This window comes from Podarcis gaigeae, assembly GCF_964106915.1.
Source record: "Podarcis gaigeae genome assembly, chromosome: 18".
Taxonomy (NCBI): domain Eukaryota; kingdom Metazoa; phylum Chordata; class Lepidosauria; order Squamata; family Lacertidae; genus Podarcis; species Podarcis gaigeae.
In genome coordinates, this window is record NC_139696.1 from 8,894,500 (window position 1) to 8,908,008 (window position 13,509).

Sequence of the window (13,509 nt, forward strand, 5' to 3'; positions counted from 1 at the left end):
AAACAGTTCCACTGTCAAACAGCTCTTGCTGTTGGAAAGTTTTTCCTAATGTTTAGTCAGAATCACCTTGTCATTTGAATCCATTGTTTTGGGTCCTCCCCTCTGGAGCAGCAGAAGAGAAGTTTGCTCCATCTTCCATGGGCAGTCCTTAAAATATTTGAAGATGGCTTCATCAGTGCTTTTTTTTCTAGAAAAATAGGTGCTCACTGTGAAGTTGTTACAGCGGGTGCCACACTTTTTAACAACAAAAAGAGGTGCCAGTCCTGTTTAGTAGCCCTCGAAAGATACCATCAATGGTGTCTTCGAAAAATTCGCTTGGGAAGGCAGGCAAACTAATGCCAGTGTTCTGGAAGAGGCAAAGATCACCTGTGTCTTCAGGATCAACTTTGTTGGACTGGTCATGTTGTGTGGATGTCTGATTATTGTCTTCCAAAACAACTACTCTATTCAGAATATAAAAATAGGAAGCGTAATGCCGGTGGTCAACAAAAGAGGTTCAAAGACTCTCTCAAGGCAAATCTTAAAAAATGTAATATAAACACCTACAACTGGGAAACATTGGCCTGCAAGCGCTCCAGCTGGAGAACAGCCTTTACCAAAGGCGTCATGGACTTTGAAGATACTTGAACAGTGTTTTATTGTGGCAAAAAATGAAGTGTGTGTGTTTGTGTGTGTCTGTGTCTGTCTGTGTGTGTGTGGAACCAAGATGATAACAAAACATACCATTGATTTTCGGAGGACTAGACCTACAAATATGTTGTGTATGATGCAAATGTCTCCAGGGGGGATTAGTGGGGCTGACCCACAACAGGGCCTTCTCGGTGGAGGTTCCCCATTTGTTGAATGCTCTCCCTGTTGAGGCCTGCCTGTCTCCCTTGTTATTAACATTCAGGAGGAATTAAAACCTATTCCTGTTCACTCAGGCATTTGAGGGTTGAAAGGTGCTGCTCCTGGAAACCTTGAAAATATTCACTATGAGGATATGTATATGTTTGTTGTTGTTGTTTGAGACATTATGAATATATTTTGGGTTGGTTTTTTTTTTTTTTTTTAAAGGAATTGTATCATTTTTTTCTGCTTTGCTCTTTCTCTGCCCTGGGTGGGATGTGAATTTGTTACTCGGTTCCTCTACAAGCTTGAATGAACCCCTGCTCACTTTCTGTTCATGTCCCTCTGCTGAACCTGAGCTGCTTCTCGCTAAAGTTGAGGAGTACAAAAATCCTTGTTCTTCCTCAAACTTCTTTATCAGGTGTGCTTGCTACCTCTGTCTCCTTCCATGTGCCATTGATCCTTCCCTTGCTTTCAGAACTAAACACCAGTTATGGACAAATAATAAATAACTTGGAGATCAATATCCTTGCTATTTTGCTGAAGCAGAGCAGTTTTACACAAAGGCTTCCCAAGGTGAAACAATGGAACAATAAATTTTTCAATATCCCAGTGTAAACATTCCCTCAGCATCTTCAATTTCAGAAGCAATGTGGATTGGGCAAGTTTCTCAAGTTTAAAACCTCTCTCTTGTCAGTTTTGGGAAAGGCTGGGGACAATCCAAGCGAATTGAAGGGTTTTTTTTTGGTGTGTGTGTGTGTGTGCTATCGATTTCCCTGGCGCAGATAAGTACAGAATTAAATCTCTCCAGTGGAGATCAACAGGGACTTCGAAGGGCTCTTTATTTTGGTTGGATCATGCCCTCTTTTAGGGCTCATACAAATGTGTGGTAATGTTAAGGATAATAGGATAGGATATACTGAATAAGTGTTATCCTTCCTTCACTCACGCTAGTGAGTGATGTAGCAGAGCAAATTCCCCTCAATATAGCTGAAAGCTAGTCTGCAGGTTCATTTGAATCTCTTAGTTAAGTTCATTCCTGGTGTCCCCTTTTATCCCTCCTAAAAGAATAAAGACACAAGAGTCTAAGTAAAGTAACAAAAAGTTTTCTCACATTTCAGTTCACGATTTGATCCCTGAAAGGCAGACTTTACTTGGTAGTTACACAAAGAAACAGTGAGTTTATCTCATATGGAGACTGAGTTCATGCGCTGTTGGCTGAGAGCCAGCAGACAGCAAAATTTACGTTGAGACAAAATGGCCGCAGAAGAGCAGCGTGGCAGCAAAAGAGCAGCAACGATAGGAAGAGAAAACTAGACAAAAACAGGACTGAGAAAATGGCTGAATGACTGGGCTCTTTTAAGGAGGCAGCCAGAGCCATGCCCATCTTCCCATGCAGGGGGAGGATGCTCAAGACCAATGGAACAGGAAGGTATACTGACTGGAGTAGCATCCCTCTGCCTGTGCCCGCTCTAGGGAAACAAGGAATTTTGCATTTGACTGCATCAATGGATTAGGTAAAGGGACCACTGACCGTTAGGTCCAGTCATCTCGCTTTATTGGCCAAGGAAGCTGGCGTACAGCTTCCGGGTCATGTGGCCAGCAGGACTAAGCCGCTTCTGGCGACCCAGAGCAGCGCACGGAAACGCCATTTACCTTCCCGCCGGAGCGGTACCTATTTATCTACTTGCACTTTGATGTGCTTTCGAACTGCTAGGTTGGCAGGAGCAGGGACCGAGCAACGGGAGCTCACCCTGTCATTGCGGGGATTCGAACCGCCGACCTTCTGACCGGCAAGCCCTAGGCTCCAATGGATTACATCCCACAAAATGAACATACCTTGGGCTGTGGGGGGGGGGTCTATTCACGGATCACATTGAAATGTCTGAACCTCTCCACCTAAACATTAGGAAGAACTTCCTGACAGTAAGAGCTGTTTGACAGTGGAATTTGCTGCCAAGGAGTGTGGTGGAGTCTCCTTCTTTGGAGGTCTTGAAGCAGAGGCTTGGGGACGCAGGTGGCGCTGTGGGTTAAAGCCTCAGTGCCTAGGACTTGCCGATCGAAAGGTCGGCGGTTCGAATCCCTGCGGCGGGGTTCGAAAGCACCTCCGGGTGCAAGTAGATAAATAGGGACCGCTTACCAGCGGGAAGGTAAACGGCGTTTCCGTGTGCGGCTCTGGCTCGCCAGATGCAGCGATGTCACGCTGGCCACGTGACCCGGAAGTGTCTCCGGACAGCGCTGGCCCCTGGCCTCTTAAGTGAGATGGGCGCACAACCCCAGAGTCTGTCAAGACTGGCCCGTACGGGCAGGGGTACCTTTACCTTTACCTAAGCAGAGGCTTGACAACCATATGTCAGGAGTGCTCTGATGGTGTTTCCTGCTTGGCAGGGGGTTGGACTCGATGGCCCTTGTGGTCTCTTCCAACTCCATGATTCTATTCTCTCTGCAGCATCAAGTTCTGCCTGTGACAAAAAGAGATTGTAAACTGGCTGGGCCCAACTTGGCTGGGCCCTTTGCTGTGGCAAGTCCCACGTCTGGGACTTGTGAGAGAGGCTGGCTGTGCCCAGCACTGATTGGCTAGAACCACTGCTCTCCTAGGCTTCTAATTCTTGGTATTGTCTCTCTTACTTCATTCCTTCAAATTATTGAGCCCATCCCACTTTGCAGCTCTTTTGGAATTTCGATGCTTTCATTCGCTGTGCGCTCTGCCTGCGTAAGGTTTTGTAATTATTTTTGAAAGCCTTGCTGCGTGTTTCACAACATGAATTCAAGCCGTGCCACATTTTGGCTTACATAATTTTACATAAATTTACTAGAGACATACAATACTGTGTATATATATGATTACTTGTGTAAAGCAAAGCTAATGTAGCAGGATTTATGATTACAAAACCCCCCACAGTTTTTTCCTTAAGTTATTTTGAAAATAATACAGTCCAGAGCATCATAATTTTGGAAAGCTTCATGGAATCTTCCTCTGTGTGTGCTCGCTTCGATCTGGGACACAAAATGGAAAATTATGCGATGTTTTGTAGGCAATTCCAAAAAATGCAAACTGTGTGCACATCCCTGCTCCTGTCTACACAGTGTCAAGCTCTGTTTGCTGTGCTTGGTGCTGATTGTCTAGAATACAGTAGTACCTCGGGTTAAGTACTTAATTTGTTCCGGAGGTCCGTTCTTAACCTGAAGCACCACTTTAGCTAATGGGGCCTCCCGCTGCCGCCGGACCACAATTTCTGTTCTCATCCTGAAGCAAGGTTCTTAACCTGAAGCACTATTTCTGGGTTAGCGGAGTCTGTAACCTGAAATGTACCATATTTTTTGTCCTATAGGGCACACCGGCCCATAGGACGCACCTCGGTTTTTTGGGGGGGGAATGAATAAAAAAAAATTATTTCCCCCCCCCCAGCTGCGGCTGCTGCCCCAAGCCGTGCAAACACTTGCCCGAAGCACGGGGAGCCCTCCAGAGGGCTCCCTGTGCTTCGGGCAACAGGCTGCCGCCCCAAGCCTCGCGCGCTCTGCGGGACCTCCCGCCGTGCGCACGAGGCTTGCGGACACTCGCCGGGGCTGCAGGCTGCTGCCCGCAAGCCTTGTGAGCCCGTGGGAACTCCCGCCGGGCTGGCAAGGCTTGCGGATAGCTTCCTGAAGCCTGGAGAGTGAGAGGGGTCGGTGCGCACCGATGCCTCTCGCTCTCCAGGCTTCAGCGAAAGCCTGCATTCGCCCCATAGGACGCACACACATTTCCCCTTCATTTTTGGAGGGGAAAAAGTGCGTCCCATGGGGCGAAAAATACGGTATGTAACCTGAAGCGTATGTAACCCGAGGTACCACTGTAGTTCCATCTTCAGCATCAAGCTCTGCTCATGGGAAAAGCTGTCTGTGCCCAGTGCTGATTGGCTAGGACCAGTGCTGCCATAACACCAGCTCCCCTGCTGGTCTTTAGCGCTGTTCTTTCAGTGGTTTAACCAACAGTAGGATGTGGGTGGCACTGTGGGTTAAACCACTGAGTCTAGGACTTGCCGATCAGAAGGTCGGCGGTTCGAATCCCCGTGACGGGGTGAGCTCCCGTTGCTCAGTCCCTGCTCCTGCCAACCTAGCAGTTCGAAAGCACGTCAAAGTGCAAGTAGATAAATAGGTACCACTCCGGTGGGAAGGTAAACGGCGTTTCCGTGCGCTGCTCTGGTTCGCCAGAAGCGGCTTAGTCCTGCTGGCCACATGACCCGGAAGCTGTACGCTGGCTCCCTCGGCCAATAAAGCGAGATAAGCGCCACAACCCCAGAGTCGGCCACAACTGGACCTAATGGTCAGGGGTCCCTTTACCTTTACCTTTAGTGGCACCCACCCTGTGGAACGTCCTCCCATCAGATGTCAAAGAGCTAAACAACTACAGCACCAGTAGGCAAACTAAGGCTTGGGGGCCATATGTGGCCCTATCACCTTCTCAATCCGGCCCGCGAATGGTCCGGGAATCGGGGGATGAGCGCCGCAAACCCATTGTCACCTTTGATTGGACTGGGGTCAGCAAACTTTTTCAGCAGGGGGCCGGTCCACTGTCCCTCAGACCTTGTGGGGGGCCGGACTATATTTTGAAGGGGGGGGAGAACAAATAACCCACAAATAACCCAGAGATGCACTTTAAATAAAAGCACACATTCTACTCATGTGAAAACACCAGGCAGGCCCCACAAATAACCCAGAGGTGCATTTCAAATAAAAGGACACATTCTACTCATGTAAAAACACGTTGATTCCCGGACCGTCCACAGGCCGGATTTAGAAGGCGACTGGGCCAGATCCGGCCCCTGGGTCTGCCCATGTTCTATGATAAGTTAAGCCCATCCTGACTTGACTGCCGTTTACGACCAAATAAGCATCTAGGAGCCTGCAGCCGATCAAACAGACCTCGCATTAAAACAAATTATCTGCCCGGATAAATATTTGCAGAATCTCCTAGCAAATCAAAGAAACATGAGATACGGTAATATTTGCATGAGTTACATGTCGTTCTGTATGTTTAAAGTAATCTGGCCGTTGTCCCATTCGTCAAGGCAAGAAGCATATTCTTTCTACTAGGCCATTATAGGTGCAATATGTAAGGAATAGGTCCCACTGCATTGAGTGCGCCATACAGCCATGTCAATGCGCATCAACTCAGCTTGCAGTCCTGAACCTTGGGAACAAACCAACTTACCTGCGAGTAAGCTTCATTGAAACCAATGGGTTTTAATTCTGAGTAGACACGTGTGGGATTTTGCTGATGCCTGGACTTGACTTCTGAGTAAGTGATTCAAGATGATTCAATATACGATTCAATATAATTAATATAATTTGATTTCCTAACTGCTGTTTGCCACAAAGGCCCAGAGTGGGCGGCACCAATGTTAAAATCAGTTAAAAACAATTTACAGTAAGACGAATATGCTGGGTCCACATATCTATAGTTATACAGTGGTACCTCAGGTTAAGAACTTAATTCGTTCTGGAGATCCGTTCTTAACCTGAAACTGTTCTTAACCTGAGGTACCACTTTAGCTAATGGGGCCTCCCACTGCCACCGCACCACCACCATCCGATTTCTGTTCTCATCCTGAAGCAAAGTTCTTAACCTGAGGTACTATTTCTGGGTTAGCGGAGTCTGTAACCTGAAGCGTCTGTAACCCGAGGTACCACTGTAAAAGCATAAGATGGCTTTTCGTGCAAGTTTGCTCCGTTTTAGGAATCACTGAAATAATAAATATGTTACAGAGGTTGACAAAACAAGAGTGTTGCTTTATTTATGTGGCAAAATACTGTTTTGTGTGTGAATGCACACCCCTCAGATGTCAAAAGGGAACAGAAGCTCTACAGAGTGGCAGAATAGGACCTGGGATTTGGGTGACCAAGATTCAAACCTCTACCCAGCCTTGAAACTTACTGGGTCCAATTCATTTTGTTGTTGTTTCAAGTAATTTGTAAAAAGTTCCCATTCTTCTTCGAAGTCACAGTTGTCTTTGTCTTGCAATTTGCATGTCAGTTTCGCCAGTTCTGCATAGTTCATCAGTTTTTCTTGCCGCTGTTCTTTTGTCAGGGTTTCCTCATTCTTCCATCCTTGCGCTATCAAGACTCTTGCCGCTGTTGTTGCATACATAAATAAGTTCTTTATTTTCCTTGGCAGGTCTTGTCCTACAATCCCTAACAAAAATGCTTCTTCTTTTTTTGTAAATGTCATTTTAAACATTTTCTTCAATTCATTATATATCGTTTCCCCCCCAAAATTAATTTTTTTTCTTTTTTCCTGATCATCTTCTGATGCACTTCCATTATAGAATCATATTGTTGGAAGGCACCCTGGCACACATTTAGTCAAACGCAGTGGCGTAGCGTGGGGGGTGCAGGGGGGGCCGGCCACACCGGGCGCAACATCTGGGGGTTAGGGTTAGGGGGCGCAAATCCACGGGTTAGGGGGCGCAAATTACTTGCCTTGCCCCGGGTGCTGACAACCCATGCTATGCCACTGGTCAAACGCCCTACAATGCAGGAATATGCAGCTCTCCCTTGCCTATGGGGACCGAACCTTCAACCTTGGCACTATCAGCACAGCGCTCTAATCAACGGAGCTGTCCAGGCTGATGGTCACGATCTGCCAACAATGCCCTCCTGCATTCTGCATGTGCCAGGCAGGCCAGTCTCTATGCAAAAGAATGAACAAGGTAAAGTCGGTTATGATTTATTGGGCCAAAGATATTGGGTCTAATATACAGCTGAATGATTGGGGGAAATTATGGAAGGAAGGTTTAAAATTTATTGCATGCAATGCTTTAAAAGAAAATGTGATGAAAACGATGTATAGATGGTATATTACACCCGTTAAATTGGCTAAAATGTATAAGGTAAGCAGTAGATGTTGGAAATGTAAAGAAAAAGAAGGAACATTTTATCGTATGTGGTGGGAATGTAAAAAGCTGAAAAACTTCTGGGAAATGATATATAATGAGATGAAAAAAATGTTGAAATATACATTTATTAAGAAACCAGAAGCATTTTTACTGGACATTGACGATATAAATAGAAAGGATTATAAGCTGTTCTTATATGCAATGACGGCAGCAAGAATATTATTGGCACAAAAATGGAAGCAAGAAGAATTACCGATGAAAGAAGACTGGAGATTGAAATTGATGGACTATGCAGAACTAGGCAAACTAACAGGAAGAATTCGAAACCAGCAGGACCAGAGATTCACAGAAGATTGGTGTTAATTTACGGACTATTTGAAAAGTAATTGTGATGACCAAATTACATTTGTGGGTTTGCAAGAAGTTTTGTGAGGTGAATAATTTGAATTATTGCATAATTGGATAAAAAGGAAGATGTTAGTTAAGATACTTAAAGGCAATATGAATTTAAGAAATGCAGAAGAAATGATAAAAATGGGGGATCATCAGAGGGGCTGATGGAAGTCCAAAAAGATCGTATAAGATGTGAAATTTTGTGGTATGTATGACAATTAATATGTTCAAAAATTAATAAAAATTATTATAAAAAAGCAAAAGAATGAACAGGTGCAAATCTGACCTTAGAAGCGGTGATACGGGGGTGTGTGTGATATGGGGGGGTGAACAGCAGGTGAACATTATATATATATATATATATATAAGATATTTATTAAAAATTTTAGAGATACAAAAAGAAAAAAGAAAAAACATCATTTTAAACAAAAAAAAAAAGATAAAATACAAAACAGAAAAAGGAAATATAAAAAAGAAAGAGCAGAGAATTAAAACCCATTAAGCAAAAAGAAAAAACAAGGAAAAATACAACAAATCTTCCCATTACTTATCTTTCATTAGCTTATTTCCCTGACCTCCTCACACCTCCCTTTTTTGTATTCTAGGTCAATTATCCATTTCAGCAAATCCTTTCCCTCTTTTCAAATTTTTGTCCTGTAATTTATCTTAATATTAATATAACTTTACTTTCCCTCCTTTCACCAATTAACAGTCTGTTTTTTCCTAAATCTTTGTAACATTTCTGCTAAAATCACATAAATTCATTCCAACATCATTCTAACATTCATTAATTTTGCAATGTTTCTGTAAATAGTCTTTAAATTTCTTCCAGTCTTCTTCCACTGACTCTTCTCCCTGGTCTCGGATTCTGCCAGTCATTTCCGCCAGTTCCATGTAGTCCATCAGCTTCATCTGCCATTCTTCCCGGGTGGGTAAATCTTGTGTCTTCCAATACTTTGCAATAAGTATTCTTGCTGCTGTTGTTGCATACATAAAGAATGTTCTGTCCTTCTTTGGCACCAATTGGCCGACCATGCCCAGGAGAAAGGCCTCTGGTTTCTTCAGAAAGGTATATTTAAATACCTTTTTCATTTCATTATAGATCATCTCCCAGAACAGCAGGTGAACATTTCAGCCTCCAGGGTCACTTAGCAAATGGCTGCAAAGTATCCATATGGGAACAAAGGAATTTCACGAGGGAGGGTTGTGAGAATAAACTAGTGGGGATCACAATACAGTCATACCTTGGGTTACAGACGCTTCAGGTTGTGCACTGCGCCAAACCTGGAAGTATCGAAACGGGTTACTTCCGGGTTTCGGCGCTCACGCATGTGCAGAAATGCTAAATTGCGCTTTGCGCATGTGCAGAAGCGCCGAATCGCGACCCGCACGTGCACAGATGGGGCGTTGCAGGTTGCCAATGCTGTGGGTTGTGAATGTGCCTCCCGCACGGATCACGTTCGCCACCCGAGTGTCCACTGTACATTAAAAGGTCCGGTGTGGGTTAAATTGGCACAAGGTGTTTTTAAAACCACACAGCTGATGTTCGTTGGCTTACCAATGCTAAGATGCCTGTGCTATCGACAGTGCTGGATTTACGTATAAGCTAAACAAGCTGGAGCTTAGGGCCCCACTCTCTTGGGGGCCCCCAAAAAAATTAAAGGAAAAAAACTGGATGTACATTTCCAAAACATAAGATAGAAAACAAATAAAATAAAACCTACATACAGCAACTGTGTGTTGTGTAGGCTCCTATGATGTAAGTCATGGGCCCCGCCTGCTAGCCTGCTCCCTAGAATATCACTGCTTTGCTCATTTCTATATATAGGGTGCCTACATTCTGCATGGACTGGTTGCAGGGCAACATGGGCAAATGGCTTTAGATACCGTATTTTTCGCCCTATAGGACGCACTTTTCCCCCTCCAAAAATGAAGGGGAAATGTGTGTGTGTCCTATGGGGCGAATGCAGACTTTCGCTGAAGCATGGAGAGCGAGAGGGGTTGGTGCGCACCGACCCCTCTTGCTCTGCAGGCTTTGCTGAGAGTTGCTTGCATGCAGAAGCCTGCGCGCGCTGAGCTCAGCGCGCCCAGGCTTTGCGGACCTCTCCGCAAGCAGCGGGAGCCAGCGCTGGGCTCCCACGGCTTGCAGAGAGCTGCCTGTTTGGGGGCTGGGGCGGGGGGAGCTCGGGCCTCCCCCGCCCCAGCCCCGCACCTGGGGGGGGGAAATAATTTTTTTCCCTTTATTTCCCCCCAAAAAAACTAGGTGCGCCTTATGCGACGGTGCGTCCTATAGGGCGAAAAATACGGTACCTATTAAGTCCATAAATTACCATATAGCATGTATTAATCACAAAAAACAGCGACAATTTGTTGTTGACTATGGACAGCTGGGCCCCATTACCTTCAGTGGCTTAGGGCCTCATCAAACCTAAATCCCACCCTGGTTATCGACTACCTTTTGTGTTCACAACATAGCTGGAACTGTCTCTGCTTTCCTGCATTTCATTTCCTTCTCACCTATTTATAATTCTCGCCCGCAGTGGCGTTGCAACGGGGGTGGTGCGCCCCAGGTTCCATGTCTGCGAGGGTGACAAGAAGTCACCCCGCGAGGGGCTCGCAGTGGTGCAAGCAACCATCGCGCCGCCACAAGCGGAGGATCCTCCGTTCACAACTGCATCCGTGAGCCGAGGACCCTGGTGCCGACAGCAATCCGCCATGTACAGCGCATGTGCGGCATTGCATGCATGCGCTGTAGCGACGCCGCACAAGCGCTGTACTTAGCAGTTTGCTGGTGCTAGCGGCAATGGAGGGATCCTGGCACCGGTGCCGCTGGCAAACCGCTTACAGCACATGCGCAGCATCGGGACGCATGGCGCATGTGTCATACGTAGCTGGAGTGGCGCCGCCGGCAAACCGCTAAGTACAGCGCATGCACAGCGTCGGTACGTACGGCGCATGTGTCATACATAGCTGGAGTGGCGCTGCCGGCAAACCACCAAGTACAGCGCATGCACAGCATCGGTACGTACGGCGCATGTGCCATACATAGCTGGAGTGGCGCCGCCGGCAAACCACTAAGTAGAGCGCATGTGTGGCGTCGGTACGTACGGCGCATGTGTCATACGTAGCTGGAGTGGCGCCGCCGGCAAACCACTAAGTACAGCACATGTGCGGCGTCGGTCCGTACGGCACACGTGTCATATGTAGCTGGAGTTGCGCCACCGGCAAACCACTAAGTACAGCGCATGTGCGGCGTCGGTACGTACGGCGCATGTGTCATGCGTAGATGGAGTGGCGCCACCAGCAAACCACTAAGTACATCGCATGTGCGGCGTCGGTACGTACGGCGCATGTGTCATGCGTAGATGGAGTGGCGCCACTGGCAAACCGCTAAGTACAGTGCATGTGCGGCGTCGGTACATACGGCGCATGTGTCGTACGTAGCTGGAGTGGCGCCATAAGAGTGCATGTGCGGCGTCGGTATGTACGGCGCATGTGTCATACGTAACGACGCTGACATGGGCTCTATGTAGTGACGCCTGCCCCGGGTGTCATGCCGCCTTCCTTCGCCCCTGCTTGCCCGTCTGAACAGTGTGTGTGTGTGTGTGTGCGCGCGCACCAGCAACTAATGATTTGAGCACATTTTGTAAACTACAAAATGTGTGTTGGGGCGGGGCGGGGGTGATCCACCAGGAAACAAGGGGGCAGTGAAGATCTACAATGGTGACAAAGTGGGGCGCTTAAATAAACCTTTGGTTGAAGTGGGAATCAGAGGCTGTTGTGGGGTGGAAAGGGCAAGGGCGAAACGAGGCTTTATTTCACCCGGGGATCTGCCGCCCCCATAGGTCCTGCCGCCTGAAGCGGTCGCCTCACCTCGCCTCATGCATGGGACGGCCCTGCTCAAGAGGAACGGAAAAACTCGTGGTGTAAATGAAGTTGACAGCCTTGAAGGCAGCATGCGTCTAAGAAACGCTACCTAAGCTCTACTCACAGCAGATGCATTGAAGTGAACAGACCCAAGTTGCTCATGCCCGTTAATTTCAAGGGGTCTACTCTGAGTAGGATGAAGGCCAGGTTTCTGCAACACACGCCCTCACCCTGTGATCTTCGGTAAAGGGACCCCTGACCATTAGCTCTAGTCGTGGCCGACTCTGGGGTTGCGGCGCTCATCTTGCTTTACTGGCCAAGGGAGCCGGCGTACAGCTTCTGGGTCATGTGGCCAGCAGAACTAAGCCGCTTCTGGCAAACCAGAGCAGCGCACGGAAACGCCGTTTCCCTTCCCGCCAGAGTGGTACCTATTTATCTACTTGCACTTTTTGTGCTTTCAAACTGCTAGGTTGCCTTTTACCTCTGGGGAAAAGGCAGCATCTAAATCATGAAATCATAGAACCGCGCAGAGTTGGAGGGGATCCCATGGATCACCTTTAGTTCAATTGTTCGACCAACAATTAATAATAAAATTTTATTTATACCCCGCCCTCCCCAGCCTCGAACCCACAGTCTTGAGAGTCTCATGCTCTACCGACTGAGCTCTCCTCCAATAAAGAATAATAAACAATATGGTGTGCGGGCAACCTACGTGTACAAAGACCTATAGCTGAACAACTGCCCGCAAATCCCACTCCAAAACACCCAATACGAGCCCCTCATTCTTCACGCGTCTTCGAAGGCGCCCGCATCCCCACGTGCTGCCGGACCCGCTGCCACGCGGGTCGCCCCCGCCCCCTCCATTTGCATCTTCGCGCCTTCCCCGCTCCCCATTGGCTCCCCTCCCGGTTGCGCGCGCGCTGCTTTTTCCCACGCCCGCCTTGGCCCCGCCCCTTTCTTTCTTTTCTCTCCCCCGGGCCACGCCCCTCGGGGTGACGTCAGCCGGCGGAGGCTCGGGGAATGACATCACCTGCGAGGGTGGCCGCTCGGAGCCCGAGAGGGAGCGCGGAGCCGCAGTCTCTCTCTCTCTCTCCCCCTCCCTCCCTCTGCAAGCCCAGCATCCTCCTCCTTTCTCCCCCGCGCCCCCTTTTCGGCTGGGAGGGGAGAGCCCGGAGGGGGTCCGGCCTGGGGGTGGGCAGGAGGAGGAGGAGGAGGACCGGGGGGGGGGGCTGCCGGACCGCCTTCCCCAGCCAGGCGAGGATGTGAGCCGCGGGAGCAGCTCGGCGGCGGACCAGGTAAGACGAGGAGGCTTTTTCTCGAGGGGGGGGGCACGATTTGCATTGCATTGCATTGCATTATTGCATTGCATTGATGAGATTTTTTTTTCCTGGGGGGAGGGAGAGCGCAGGCAGTTAGCCTTTGCAAGGATGCAAATCTCTCCCCCCCCCCCAATGCCATTGCAATGGGGAGGGGCAGCGGTGGCGGCGAGGTTGTTGCAACCTTGCAAAAAAAAAAAAAATCGCACCCCCCCCCCGTCATACTGTAT

At 48.1% G+C, this 13,509-nt stretch overlaps 1 protein-coding gene across 4 annotated transcripts in view; it reads left to right on the forward strand.

Moving 5' to 3' along the window:
- Positions 1–12,952: 12,952 nt before the first annotated feature.
- The window catches only part of PTPRS (protein tyrosine phosphatase receptor type S), a 307,055-nt gene continuing 306,498 nt past the window's right edge, over positions 12,953–13,509 (forward strand). For 2 of the 4 annotated variants that reach the window (XM_083720154.1, XM_083720157.1), the window contains exon 1: positions 13,177–13,258. The gene's annotated coding sequence lies outside the window, so the exon portion shown is untranslated. Of the gene's footprint in view, positions 13,259–13,509 lie in introns of all 4 variants that reach the window. The other 2 variants (XM_083720166.1, XM_083720160.1) reach the window with 2 other exon arrangements.